Source organism: Camelus ferus, chromosome 2, assembly GCF_009834535.1.
Source record: "Camelus ferus isolate YT-003-E chromosome 2, BCGSAC_Cfer_1.0, whole genome shotgun sequence".
Classification (NCBI taxonomy): Eukaryota; Metazoa; Chordata; class Mammalia; order Artiodactyla; family Camelidae; genus Camelus; species Camelus ferus.
Window position 1 is genome coordinate 39,787,106 of NC_045697.1, and position 14,070 is coordinate 39,801,175.

The following is a 14,070-nucleotide window of genomic DNA, read 5'->3' on the forward strand; positions in this document are numbered from 1 at the left end:
ACAATCATTAAACCAAATATTTTCAATTAAAGAATCAGAAAGAAAGACTAGCTATGATAGAGTTCAGAGTAGTAGGTCTCAGTTCACGGCCAGGTGACTTTAATATTGGGTTTTAATGTTCACATACAAAGCCCAAAAACAAACACTATGAAAAATGTTTAAGAATATTTTCTTTTTAAAGCCATAAGTATAAATTTACCATGTATGGTTTCAGATGCAATAAGCCAAATTCACTGACTAAGTCAATAAAAACACTTGGAGGTCTGTCACAGGGAACGGGAGGGGAGACTTTGTGCTTCTGAGTCATTAGCAGTTCACTGCTCAGAATAAGACCAGCTGCAGTGACTCAGTTATGTTCAGGAGCTCAGAATTGCCAACCATGGCATAATCTAACATTTTTTAAAGGATTTTAATAGAGAAAGATTGTAAATGAGAAAACTACCTGACAGATCTGGTAGAGGGAATCTTAAAAGCAAAAGGAACCACTGCTGTGGTGATACAGTCGTGTATGTAACTTTGTATCATTAAATGCCTAAATCCTCCAGTTGATAATTCAAAAAGACGGAAATCTTAATCCTTGGCACAAAATACTAAGTCCCTCGAAGTTCAGCTCACAGGTTACCATGGATGCTTTCTCCTTCACAAAGCTTTTGTTTTCTGTACCATGACAGCACCAGCACCAGTGCACCTGCTTGGGTACCTGCATGAACTAGTGTAAGCTCCAGGAAGACTGCCTCACATTGAAGAAATGCTAGTGAACACCTGTTCAATACATGCAGTTTTTAACATCAAAATGCAAAGGTCAGGCTTTAAGATGTCTCAAATGGCTGCCAAAAAAATTACAGACAAATTATGGCACTGTAATTCCTATTAAAGGAGGGGAAAACGAACTGGTTATTTCAAAATCACTGGGAGAGTTCAGGGGTATTTCAAAGGATCCTCACCCTTCAGGGGGAATCAAGAAACTAAAACATTTTCAAAAGATACATGAATCAGAGAAGTGACAGAACCAAAACAGATCCATTTAGAAAATAAATTAATCTGTGCAAGATCCACTAATATAAATAGAACATTATTACGAAAATTCAATTTTCCCCCACCAGTATATCTCTTTACATGAGGCTTCTTCACATAGGGCTGGTCAGTTATGACCTCCATTTCCAGCCCTTCTCCCTTCTTTGGAGAAGGGGAGGGAGGCTGAAAATTTCCAAGCTTCTAATCATGGCTGGGTCTTTGATGACCAGCTCCCAACCAGGAGCCCACCCAGAGTCACTTCATTAAAACAAAAGATGCTCCTGGTACCCTTATCACTTAAGAATTTATAAAGGTTTTAGGAGCTCTGTGTGTAGGAACCAGATTAGGGGAGGAAGAGAAGGAAGAGACCAATATACATATATCCCCTATTTTCTCATCAACATTTATTGTCACCCAAAGTAAAAACCTACCCCTTCCAATTTCCACCACATCCTACACTTAACACTAGAACAATTCTACTTCCTCACTGCTCAAATATGTCAACTTTGGCCTCCCTAGAAGGCAGCCAAAACCCATGGACTGACCCAAAAGAGAATAAAAAGCCCTCTTTAAGTCACAAAATATACCGAGTAGCTGACGTGTTGTAACTGTGCAATCACAAAATACTTACCTCTCCGCTTATCTTCAAAGAAGTTGTGTTAAAAGTCTCTATTTTTTACTTACCATTTAAACTGTGGTAAAGTAAAAATTATCTTTGATTATATAAAATAAACAAGGATCTACTGTATAAGCACAGGGAACCATACTCAATATCTTGTAATAAGCTTAATGGGAAATATGAAAAAGAATATAAATGTGTATAACTGAATCACTTTGCTGTACACCAGAAACTAACACAATATTCTAAATCAACTGTACTTCAATTTTAAAAATACCTAAATCAAAAATTAGAGATAATAAGCTGATTAGTTTTTTAGAAGAAAATGAAGGACACAAAAATTGAAGTTTTGACACAAATCCAATCTATATCTCTGAAAAAAGTAAACAGTAGACACCTTATGTTATTATACCACCCATTAGCACAAACTTTAAGGCAGGCATTTTGACAATATTCCAGTAGCTTTAGAATTTTGCATGTTCATTGATCCAACAGTCAAATTTCTACAAATATATGCTAAAGAAATGCTATAAACTGCATTGCTATTAACATAAAAAATTAGAAATTGGAATTATACACTATAAATTGAAATATGCAGTCATTAAAAAGACTGATATAGATCATTATGAACATCATCACAGAAAAACATTCATTAGATAGTAAATGGAAAAGAAAGTTATAAAGAAGTATGATGTGACTCCACTTAAAAATTACACTGATATTTAAAAAATAATGGAAGGATGTATTTCAAACTAATAACAATGTCTTTTGTTCAAGATGGTAAAACTAAAAAGTAAAACTTTTATTTGCTTCTTTTTGTTTATGGGTATTTAACCTGTGAGCAATACACATGTTTTACTTTTGTACTATGGACATTTTTTAAGCTTTTTAAAAAAGATTTCTTACCACTTCCCTCTCCTACCCACAACTTTTTTCAACAACTCAAATCTTTTTCATTCAATGCAATGTAACAGGAAATTAGTTCTAAGATAGCAGATTGTTTATGACTATTTTAGACTATATGCTACCTAATAAACAGTACCACTGCACAATAATAATGCAAGATGAGATGCTTCCAGAAGGGTTTCCTAAAAATAGTTAATCCTACTTGATTTTTATACATTTGGGTAAAATTTTACCATTGCAGGCAAAACATCCCTGTATTGAGATCCACTTACTTTATCTACTTACTACTATGGAATTGTAGTCATCTATCCATTTTCTCTTAGAAACGTGTATATAAAAACTCCAATCAGAATACAAAGATAATCTGCTTGGATTGATGTGCAGGACCCAACTATATGTAGTCTTTAAAAATATATAATATTTAAATGCAAACACACAGGAAAATAAAAAATAAATGGAAAGAAAGAGATATACCATGCTAACACTAATCAAAAGAAAGCTACAATTGCTATATTCATATCAGGCAAGGTAGATTTCAAAACAATGAATATTATCAGGGATAAAGAAAGACATTTAATGATGTTAAAAGGAACAACTCATCAAGAAGACCTAACAATCTAAAATGTGTACATACCTAATAACAGAGCTTTAAAATACATAGAGCAATACTTAAAAGAGCCAGAAGAAATAAGCAAATCAGCAATGATAGTGAAAGATTTCAACACTATTCTCTCAGCAACTAATTTAACAAGTAAAAGCAAAATCAATAAATATATAAAAGATCTGAACAACACTATCACCCAACTTGATTTAATTGGTACTTTTAAAATATTCTATCCATCAACAGCAAAATACATCACTCTTTCAATTGTACACAGATTACTCACCAAGACAGATCATATTCTGGGCCATAAAACAAATCTGAATAAATGTAAGAGGCCCAAAATCATACAAAAAATGTACTCTGAAAACAGAGTATTAAACTAGAATCATTAACTGAAAAATCTCAGTAAAATCCCTATATACTTGCATAAAAAACTACACACTTCTAAATAACGCATGGGTCAAAGAAGAAATCACAAGGGAAATTATTACAAGATATTTTTAACTGAATAAAAGTAAAAATACATCCAACTAAAACCTGTGGAATATAGCTAAAGTGATGCCTTAATGAAAATTTTAGCCTGAAATGCTTACTAAAATAGGAGTAAATCAGTGATTTAAATTTCTACATTAAGAAACTAGAAAAAAATATAGTAAATTAAGTACAAAATAAACAAAAGGAAGCAATAAACATAAGAGTACAAATCAGTCAAACAAAGAAAACTAAAAAAGATTTTTTAAAAATCATTGAAATCAAAATTTTTTCTTTGAAAATATTGGTAAAATAGATTAACCTCTAGCCAATCTAATTGGAAAACAGAGGACACAAATTACCTACATCAGAAAAAAAGATCTTACAGACATGAAAAGGATAATAAGGGAATATTATGAACTATTTCCGCCAATAAATTTGACAACTTAGGTGAAGTAGACAAATTCCTTGAAAGACACAAACTACGAAAACGCACCTAATATAAAACAGATAATCTAATCCTATATCTTCTTTAAAAATTGAAATTATAACTAAAAAAATCCCCACAAAAAAACCCGTAGGCTCAGATGGCTTTACTGGTGATTCTACCAACCATTTAAGTAAAAAATAATAACCTATAATAAATCTATATTAATATAGACAAACTCTTCCAGAAAACAGAAGAGGAAATACTTCCAAACTCATTTTATGAGTCCAGCATTACCCACATAACAAAACCAAAGGCACTACAAGAAAAGGAAACCAATCATCCTTATGAACATAAATGTACAAATCCTTGTCAAATTTTTAGAAATCAAAAGCAGCAATATATAAAAATTACTTAGATTTATTCTGAGTGCAAGATTGGCTTAATATTCAAAAATAATCAATATAATTCATCACCTTAACACTAAAAATGAGACACAATGCAATCTCTTGAATAGGTTCAGAATAACATTTAACAAAATTCATCACTCATGACTTTTTTAAAAATCAGTAAATACCAGAGAACTTCCTCAACTTGATAAAACACATCCAAGAAAAAAAACACTGCTAACATCACACTTAACGGTGAAAACTAATTCCTTCCCTCTAAAATCAGGAACACAGAAAGGATGTCCTTTTTTACTACCTCTATTCATCACTGCACTAGAGTTCATTTGGTAAAATAAGGCAAGAAAACAAAATAAAAGACATACAGACTGGGAAGGAAGAAATAAAACTGAATTGATTTATAGACACTACCATTTATGGAGAAATTCCTAAGGAGTCTACAAAAAAACATAACGAGAACTATTAAGAGAATTTAGCAAGGTTATTCAAGATCAATACACAAAAAATTAACCTTATTTCTATAAACTATTAAAAATAGAAATTATTTTAAAATACCGTATGTAATAACATCAAAAATATTAAAAATTTAGGAACAAAACATGTGCAAGACCTGTACACTAAGTACAAAACATTGCAAAGAAAAATTAAAGACGACCCCCAAAATAGAGACATACACTATGTTCACAAATCATAAGACTCAATATTGTTAAGATATCTATTCTCCCCAGATTGCTCTATAGATCCAATGCAATCTTAATGAAAATCCCAGCAGGTTTTTTGATAAAAACTGAAAAGCTGATTCTCAAATTTATATGCAAAAGCCAACGAGCTAGAACAGCCAAAACAATTCTGAAAAAGAACAAAGTTAGAGAATTTACACTATTTGTACTACATACTTTTTGAAGATTCACTATAAAGCTACAGTAATCAACATAGTGTAGAACTAAGGATGAACACGCAGATTAACAGAATAGAATGCCTAGAGATAAACCAGCACACACACAGCCAATTAATTTTCAAATGCGCCAAGGTAATGCAGTGGGGGATAGTCTTTTCAACAATGGAACTAAAAACTGAACATCCATACGCAAAAAATGAACTCTGACCATTATCTCACACACACATAAATCATTAACTTGGAATGAATCCTAGGCGTAAATGAAAGAGCTAAACTATAAAATTCGAAGAAGAAAAGTCAGGAGAAAAATGACTATAATCTTGAGTTAGGTAAAATTCTTAGGACACAGAAAGCATGAATCATAAAAATTAAAACTGATAATTAGATTTCATCAAAATAAAAAGTTTTGCTCTTCAAAAGACAGTTAAGAAAATGAAAAGGAAAATCACTGATCGAAAGAAAATATCTGCAAAATGTATCACTGATAAAAGATTTGTGTACTGAATATATAAAGAACTATTACATCTCAAAAATAAGACAACCAATTTGATTTTCTAATTTTTTTTTGCTTTTTTTATTTGTTTGTTTGGTTTTGGGGGGAGACAATTAGGTTTATTTTTGTTTATTTATTTAATGGAGATACTGGGGATCGAACCCAGGATCTCATGCATACTAAGCATGCACTCTACCACTAAGCTATATCCTCCCCCTCCAATTTGATTTTTAATAGGCAAAATATTTGAACATATATTTGCCAAAAATAAGATATACAAATAGCTAAAAATAAGCACATGAAAAGTTGCTCATGATCATTAGTCATTGATGAAATACATATAAAAACCACAATGAGATTCCATTATATATCAATTTGAATGGCTAAAGTTAAAAAAAAAAACTGACAATACCAAGTTATGGTGAGAATGGGGAGCAACTAAAACTCTTATAAACTGCTGGTATAAATGTAAAATGAAACAGTCACTAGAAATCTGGCAGTTTCTTATAAACACACACTTACCATATGAACCAGCAATCCCAGCTCCAGGAATTTACTCAAGAAAAATGAAAACATATGTCTACACAATACTTGTACTCAAATATTCATAGCAATTTTACTCAAAATAACCCAAATCGGGGAAAAAAACCCAATTCCCCATCAATTGGTTAATGGATAAACAATGTGATAAATCCATAAGATGGACAAAAACTCAGCAAACAAAAAGAAACTACTGATGCAACTGTAAAAACAATCTCAAAAGCATTATTCCAAGAAGCCAGACAAAAAGACTACTTAACACGATTCCATTTATATAAAATTCTAGGAGTCAAAACTATGGTGACAAAAAGTAGATACAGGGTAAAAGCAGTTGGTATGGAGATGGAATAGACTACAAAGGGCATAAAAGTCTGGAGGAATAAAAGAAATGTCCTCTATTGTGACTGCAGTGGTAGTTACCTGACTGCCTACAACTGTCAAAACTCACTATGTTGCACACTTAAAATTGATAAATCCTATTGCATATAAATTATATCTCAATAGAGCTATTAAAATATAGTACACACATCAGACAAAGTACAAGTTTATCATATACAAAATTTTTTATAGATATTTCAGTCAAAAGATAAATAAGATTGGTTCTCCACTCAAGCTCACTCTGACTGACCAGGCAAGCAAGGCAGATGAGCTGACGTTATAGCACAGCATTATGGCAGAGACACATGCTACTGCTGAAGACAGCCTACTTGAGAGGCATCTAATCCAGCCTGCGGTGGAGGGGAGACAGAGTCAGGAAAGGCTCCTTGGAAGAGGCAACAACCAACCTGCGTCCTGAGTGATAAAGAGCTAATTATTCCCACATTCATTCATCCATCCATCCAAAATCAGCAAGGGTATAGCTCAGTGGTACAGTGCATGCCTAGCATGCAGGAGTTCCTAGGTTTAATCCCCATCACTTCCACTAAAAAATAAATAAATAAATCTAATTACCTCCCCAACCCCCATTCAAAAGGAAAAAAAAAAAAAAGTGACCCAAAGTCTTTAACAGCAGATTTAAAGATTACATTATAATGACAAAAAGATACATGCACCCCAATGTTCACAGCAGCACTATATACAATAGCCAAAACATGGCAACAACTTAAAGGTCCATCGACAGATGAGTGGATAAAGAAGTTGTAGTATATTTATACAATGGAATACTACTCTGCCATAAAAAAGAATAAATAATGCCATTTGCAGCAATATGGATGGACCTAGAGATCATCATTCTACGTGAAGTAAGCCAGAAGGAGAAAGAAAAATACCATATGATATCACACATTTGTGGTATCTGAAGAAAAAAAGGGGTAGGGGAGACACTTGAACTCATCTTCAAAACAGAAAGAGACTCACAGACATAGTAAACAATCTTATGGTTACCAGGGAAAGGGGATGCAGGGGATAAATTAGGAAGTTTGAGATTTACAAATATTAGCCACTATATATAAAAATAGATTTTTTTTAAAGTTTCTTTTGTATAGCACAGGGAACTATGTTCAGTATCTTATAATAAATTTTAATGGAAAAAAATGAAAATGAATATATGTATGCACATGCATGACTGCATTAATGTGCTGTACACCAGAGAAAGACACATTGTAGTTGACTGTATTTCAATTTTTAAAAATTACATTATAATGAAGTAAATCCAATGACAAAAATGTGTACAGCACATTATGAGAGGACAAAGGATGAGAAATAAAACCAGCCTGAGGAGGCCTGCGGGAAGCTTCCTAGGAGTACGCAGAGAGGAGTCTCTAAAGCAGTGACTCACGACAGAAAATAAGCAGCAGAAGCCCTAAGGAAACTTTCTCTAAACACATATACCTGGGTCCATCCCAGCCTCCAGAATCAGAACATTTAGGGAAGACCAGATATCTATAACTTTTTCTCATTCCTGACTCCTGAGCTCCCCTCTGTTGTTTCTTTCACTCCTATGTTTGATTAATAATTTCTCATTGCAGACATCTGTACTTTTTTAAAAGTTGCCCAGGTGATTCTGAATATTAAGAAACTGCCTTGAAAAGCTTCACAGCACTGGATTTGGTAATGATTTCTTGGATAGGACACCAAAGGCACAGGCGAAAAAAGAGACAAACTGGACTTCATGAAAATTTAAACATTTTCAGCATCAAAAGATACTACCAACAGAGTAAAAAGGCACCCCACAGAATGGGAGAAAATATTTTCAACTCACATATCTGATAAGGGAATAATATCCAGTATATATAAACTCCTAAAACTCAACAAAAAGCAAACAACCCAATTCAAAAAAGGGCAAAGGACATAGAAATTTCTTCAAAGAACATATATAAATGTCCAATAAGCACATGAAAAGACTCTCAACGTCACTAATTATTAGGGAAATGCAAACCAAAACTACAATGAGATAGCACTTCACATCCATCAGGATGGCTGCTATGAAAAAAACCAGAACATAACAAGTGTTGGTGAGGGTGTGGAGCAACTGAAATCCTTGCACACAGTTGGTGAGAATGTAACATGGTACAGCCCCTATGGAAAACAGTAGGAGACACCTCAAAAAATTAAAAATCTGCCAGCTTCACTTCTGGGTATATACCCAAGAGAAATGAAAGCAGGGTCTCAAAGAGATATTTGTTTACACCTGCTCTTGGAGGTATTACTCACCGTAGCTAAAAAGAGGAAGCAACCCAAATGTCCACTGACAAATGAATGGATAAAGAAAATGCAGTATATCACAGAATGGACTATTATTCAGCCTTAAAAAAGGACTTCTGACACATGCTACAACATGGATTATACTAAGTGTGTAGCTAAAGTAGTCAAATTCATAGAGACAGGAAGCAGAGTGCTGGCTGCTAGGGACTGGGAGAAAAGGAAACGGGGAGCTATTGTTTCAGTTTTACAAGATGAAAAGAGATTTAGAAATAGACGGTGGTGATGGTAACACAACATTTACTACTACTGAACTGTACACTTAAAAATGGCTGAGATGGTAAACTTTCTGTTACATATGCTTTACCACAATAATAAAAAGGAAACACTACATTGATTCTGAACTGGCTATACACATGGACTACCCACTTCATCAATAATAGTAAAATAGCCAGCACTTACTGACTGCTTCCCATGTGTCAGGAACTGTTTTAAGAGCTTTATGTTTTACCTCATTTAATCCCCACAACAACCCTATGAAGTAGGCACTCCTGTGAACAGAGGTGCATTAAAAAAAACTCTCACACCCTCAGACCCTACTAGCAAGAATAGAAATGGTGCAACTACTTTTGGAAAAAGAGTTGGCAGCTCCTTAAAAGGTTAAACTTAGAGTTATCCTGTAACTCAACAATTCCACTCCTAGATAAATATCTAAGAGAAAGGAAGACATGTATCAACACTAAAACTTGTCCACCAATGTCCACAGTATCAACCAACTGATGAACGTATAAACAAAATGTGGTATATTTATACAATAGAATATTGTTTGGCAATAAAAAGGAATGAAGCCCTGATACATGCTACAACACTGATGAACTTTATGCTAAGATAACATTATGCTAAGTTAAAAGAAGCCAATCACAAAAGACCACATGTTATATGATTCTGTTTACATGAAAAAGCAGAAGAGGCAAATCTACAGAGACAGAAAACAAACGGCCTAGAGCTAGGGGAAAGAGCTGTGTTCCTGCTAATGGGTATGGGGTGAATATAACAAAAAAACCACTGAACTGTACACCTTAAGTGGGTAAATTGTACAATATGTGAATTATACCTCAATAAAGCTATTATGAAAAAGCAAATACATCTCAGGGTGAAGGATGGGTCCAAACTTTAGGCAGCAGGTTGTCAGCTGCCATAGCAACACGCCTGCCATTATTTACTGCAGATGTAATCACACGGCTTCCCACTCTGGAATACTTAGTTTTAGGATTAAAAAAGAACTTCATACATATTTGGGTCATGGAAATCACACACTGTAGGATGTCCATGCTCCATATATTTAGGTCCCTAGCACCAACAATATATTTGCAGCTGACTCACAAATACTTCAGACCCCCACAAGCAAATCAGGCAAACCTAATACAGGACAGCAGACAGGATTTCTATGGTTGCCCCTCCTGTGTCAGCAGTTTCACACCTGTACACATGCAGAGCATTACAGCCACCAGGCAAATGCCTGACACTTGAAGCTGTGCGAGCCTGTCTAGAAATGAACTCCACAGAGCAACCACGGGGAGGAAAAATGAAAGGAATGTAGTTTATTAAAACAAAGTTTTGACTTGGTTTTATTTGTACAAAAAAGGGGATTCTACAGTCCTTAGTTAGAAACTTTTTTGTCTCTTTTCACAGTATCATTTATTCAAAAATAATTACTGAAGGTGGCACTGCTACGTGCAATATACCATTCTAGGTACTGAGGATATAAAACAAAGCCCCGATCTTCATGGAGCATAAATAAATATGAGAGAGGGAGGAAGAGGAGATATGAATGAAGGTGCATGTAGGGCATCAGATAGGGATAAACTATGAAGAAAAACAAAGCAGGGACTAGAAATAAAGAGGTGCTGGGCAGAGGGTACGAAATTCACAGGGTAGTAAAAGTGAGGTGGGAAATCCCATAAAAAAGACCGGCAGGACCCCCAGGCAGGGCCACTACTCTCCTACCAGCACCATCTGGTTCCCTGGCCCAACGGCTTTATCTCTCTTTTTGCCTCTGAACCAGCTAACTTCCAGGAAAGTGGGCTCACTCCTGATTGGTCCATTTCCCTCACTCCTGATTGGTTATTTCTCTCCCTCCTGATTGGTCCATTTCCCTCACTCCTGATTGGTTATTTCTCCCCCACGCAATTGGTCCATTTCTACAAAGCCTGTTCCTAATTAGTCAACTTTTGTTATACTTTATTTGCATATGATGTTGCAAAGTGTAAACTGGCAGCCTATAAAAGCCTGTGTAAACCTACAGACGGGGGTCCAGAGATTGGAGTGTTAACTCCTATGGGCCCACTGGCATAATAAACCTGAGTTCTCCAACTCTCCGGGTGCTGCTTGGTCTCTCGCTCGGATCCAGGTTGCTGTCACAACAGCGAGCTGTAACACGTTTTCCTGCAACAAAAGGAAAGGAGTGGGAAGAAGCAGGGAATCCAAGATGACTTTAAAGCGTTTGACCTGAAGAACGGAACTGCCTTTTACAAAAATGGAAGAACAGAGTGAGGAAAAGGCTTAAGGGAGAGAATCAGTTTGACTTTGGATACGTTAAATTTAAGATGCCAATTACACATCCAAGTGGAGATTTCAAGTGGAAATCAAGCCTGGAATTCAGTGAAGTTGAGGCTGGAAATACTGTGTGAATAAACATTATAAAGATGGTACTTAAAGCTTTCTCTGTTATATTTATTCAACCTATCCCCCAGAGGATGAGTAAGCAGTTTGTTACTTTGCCATTAAAAACACTGCTGCAATAAGCATCCACAGAAATACTTCCTTATGCTATATGGTACCATTTTCATTTGAGTAAGGGAGCTTCCTAAAAATGGAACTGCTGATTCAAAAGTTTGACCATTTTAAATTTTACTAAAAACAGCCAGCTGATTTACAAAAAGACCACAGCAGTGCACACCTCCTCAATCAAGACATGACAGTACCCATTTTCCAATACCAGTGAGAAGAGGATAGTACTCTAAAATTTTTTTCCAATTAAATGGATGAAAAAATGGTATCTTGTTTTAATTAAAAATTCCCTGAGCATATTTGCATTTATTCATTGGCCAGTGGCAAGCACTCCTCTGTAGAATGTCCATTTTATTACAGAGTTGCTTATCTTTTTCTTATCAATTTGAAGCTGCTCTGATACATTAGAAATATGAAACCTCTACCTGGTAGTTTGCAGCAATTATTTCTCCCAGTCTATGACTCATTATTGGCTTCATTTATGCATGTCTTGTATCACAGAAAAAATTCTGTTTGTGCAAATTTGCCAATCATTTACTTTATGGCTTCTGGACCACCTGTCTCACGTTAGAAGCCCCAAGGTTTTAAACACATGCCCCTTTTTTCTGTAGTTTTACTTTGTACATTTGTGTGTTTATTTGGAAGTTACTTTTGAATATGGAGTGAGCTAGGGAGTCTAGGTGCGTTTGGAGGTGAACAGTCAATTATATCAATGGCATTTATTAAGTAAACCATTCTTTCCGTGTAGTAAGTGCCTGTTATCATATGCCTGACTTACCTGTGCAGCCATGCAACCTTGACCAGAAAAAAATTCTGCATAAAAGCCTAAGGAAAGTCAAAGTGCCCAAGTACTTTATATAAATATGGAAATTACACTGAGCAGTGACATATAAAATTGAGAGTCAAGAATGCACTGAGGGAAGAGGAACAACAGTACAAGTGAAAGAAGCATGGCTTCTTCTTGACTTGTGGCTCTGGTCTCACCATTCAGAGCTAGAGACAGAGTAAAGGTACTTAAACTAAATCCTTAAGAAAAGTCTTGGGTTCCCTCCCCAGTCTCTCCCGTCACAAACCAACTGGTTGGTTCCATCCACATGCACTAAAGCCTGAGGCTCCCCCGGCCAGTCCTAAGAAGGTCTCTAGACAGCTTTGGCCACAAGAGATGTGTCTTCTCCTCACTGCCAAAATTAAAGGTTCATTTAAACTGTGGACAAACTTGAAATGGTGTTAGTGCCCAAAATATCTAAGTCAAGGTAGTAAAATGGTATTCATAAAGTGATTTAACAAAGGGATGGCTTTAAGGAGATGGAATAAGAATTCGATTTTTCTCAAGCTCATAAAATGATAAGGAAAAGAAATTCTGTAAGTCAGGGGGTCCTGCCTAACCCTGGATAAAAGGTACTGGTCCTCTCCCCCAACTCAGCCTATGTCTGGTGATGTGTGTATGAGAGAGAGAGAGAGAGAGAGAGAGAGAGAGAGAGAGAGAGAGAGAGAGAGAGAGAGAGAGAGAGAGAGAGAGAGAGAGGAGGGAGGGAGGGAGGGAGGGAGAGAGGCAAATGGAGAAAAGGGGTGGGGAGAGAGAAATACCGCTCCCCTTCCCACTCCTAATCACATTTTGTCAGTTTAGATATATAAAAAGCAGCTATTTACAAAACCTGTATAAAACCTAAAGATGAATTCCCCACCCTTTGAGATACCTTCTGATGAATGAGAATAGTAAAAAAAAAAAAAAGGCGACAGGTATCCAGGTAATCTGAATTATACCCTCAGTGACCAGTGGGAGAGCACGAAATAGTTAGAATGATTATATACTGTTCATCACTAGCATCTCTACACTGTAGAGACTAAAGGCAAAGCATTTCTACCTTGAACGCTGCTTTCAGTGAAGAATGAAAAACAGAAGGATGGGTAAAACATGGGCTCACATCATAAGGATATCACAGAAACTTCCAACTCCTCATTCATGACTAGCTGGTTTGAGGGCTCCCTGTCACATGCCCCCTCACAGTAAATAAAAACACTCCGCATTACTTAAGCCTTCTTTCCCTCAAGCAAAGGGGACAGTGTTCAACTTGTGCCTGCCAGTGAGCTCAGAGTGAGTGCCGTTCTTCATTCTTCCAACTTGCCCTTCTCTCCTCCTTGTTACCAACATTCTTGCTTTCAGCTGGGTCTAGACCACCTGCCTCCACTTCCAAGAAGGAAGCCAGACGACTTGCTGCCTAAGGGCATAAGGGCCCCACCCCCATACAGGCCCTATTTTG

General features: G+C 35.8%; 1 protein-coding gene and 1 non-coding gene across 9 annotated transcripts in view; both read right to left on the minus strand.

Annotated features, from left to right (window-relative positions):
• Positions 1-14,070, minus strand: part of HERC3 (HECT and RLD domain containing E3 ubiquitin protein ligase 3) — a 114,419-nt gene that overhangs the window by 78,867 nt on the left and 21,482 nt on the right. The window lies entirely within an intron of this gene.
• On the minus strand, positions 5,981-6,052 carry TRNAT-AGU. The gene has a single exon. It is a non-coding gene; the product is annotated as a tRNA-Thr (tRNA).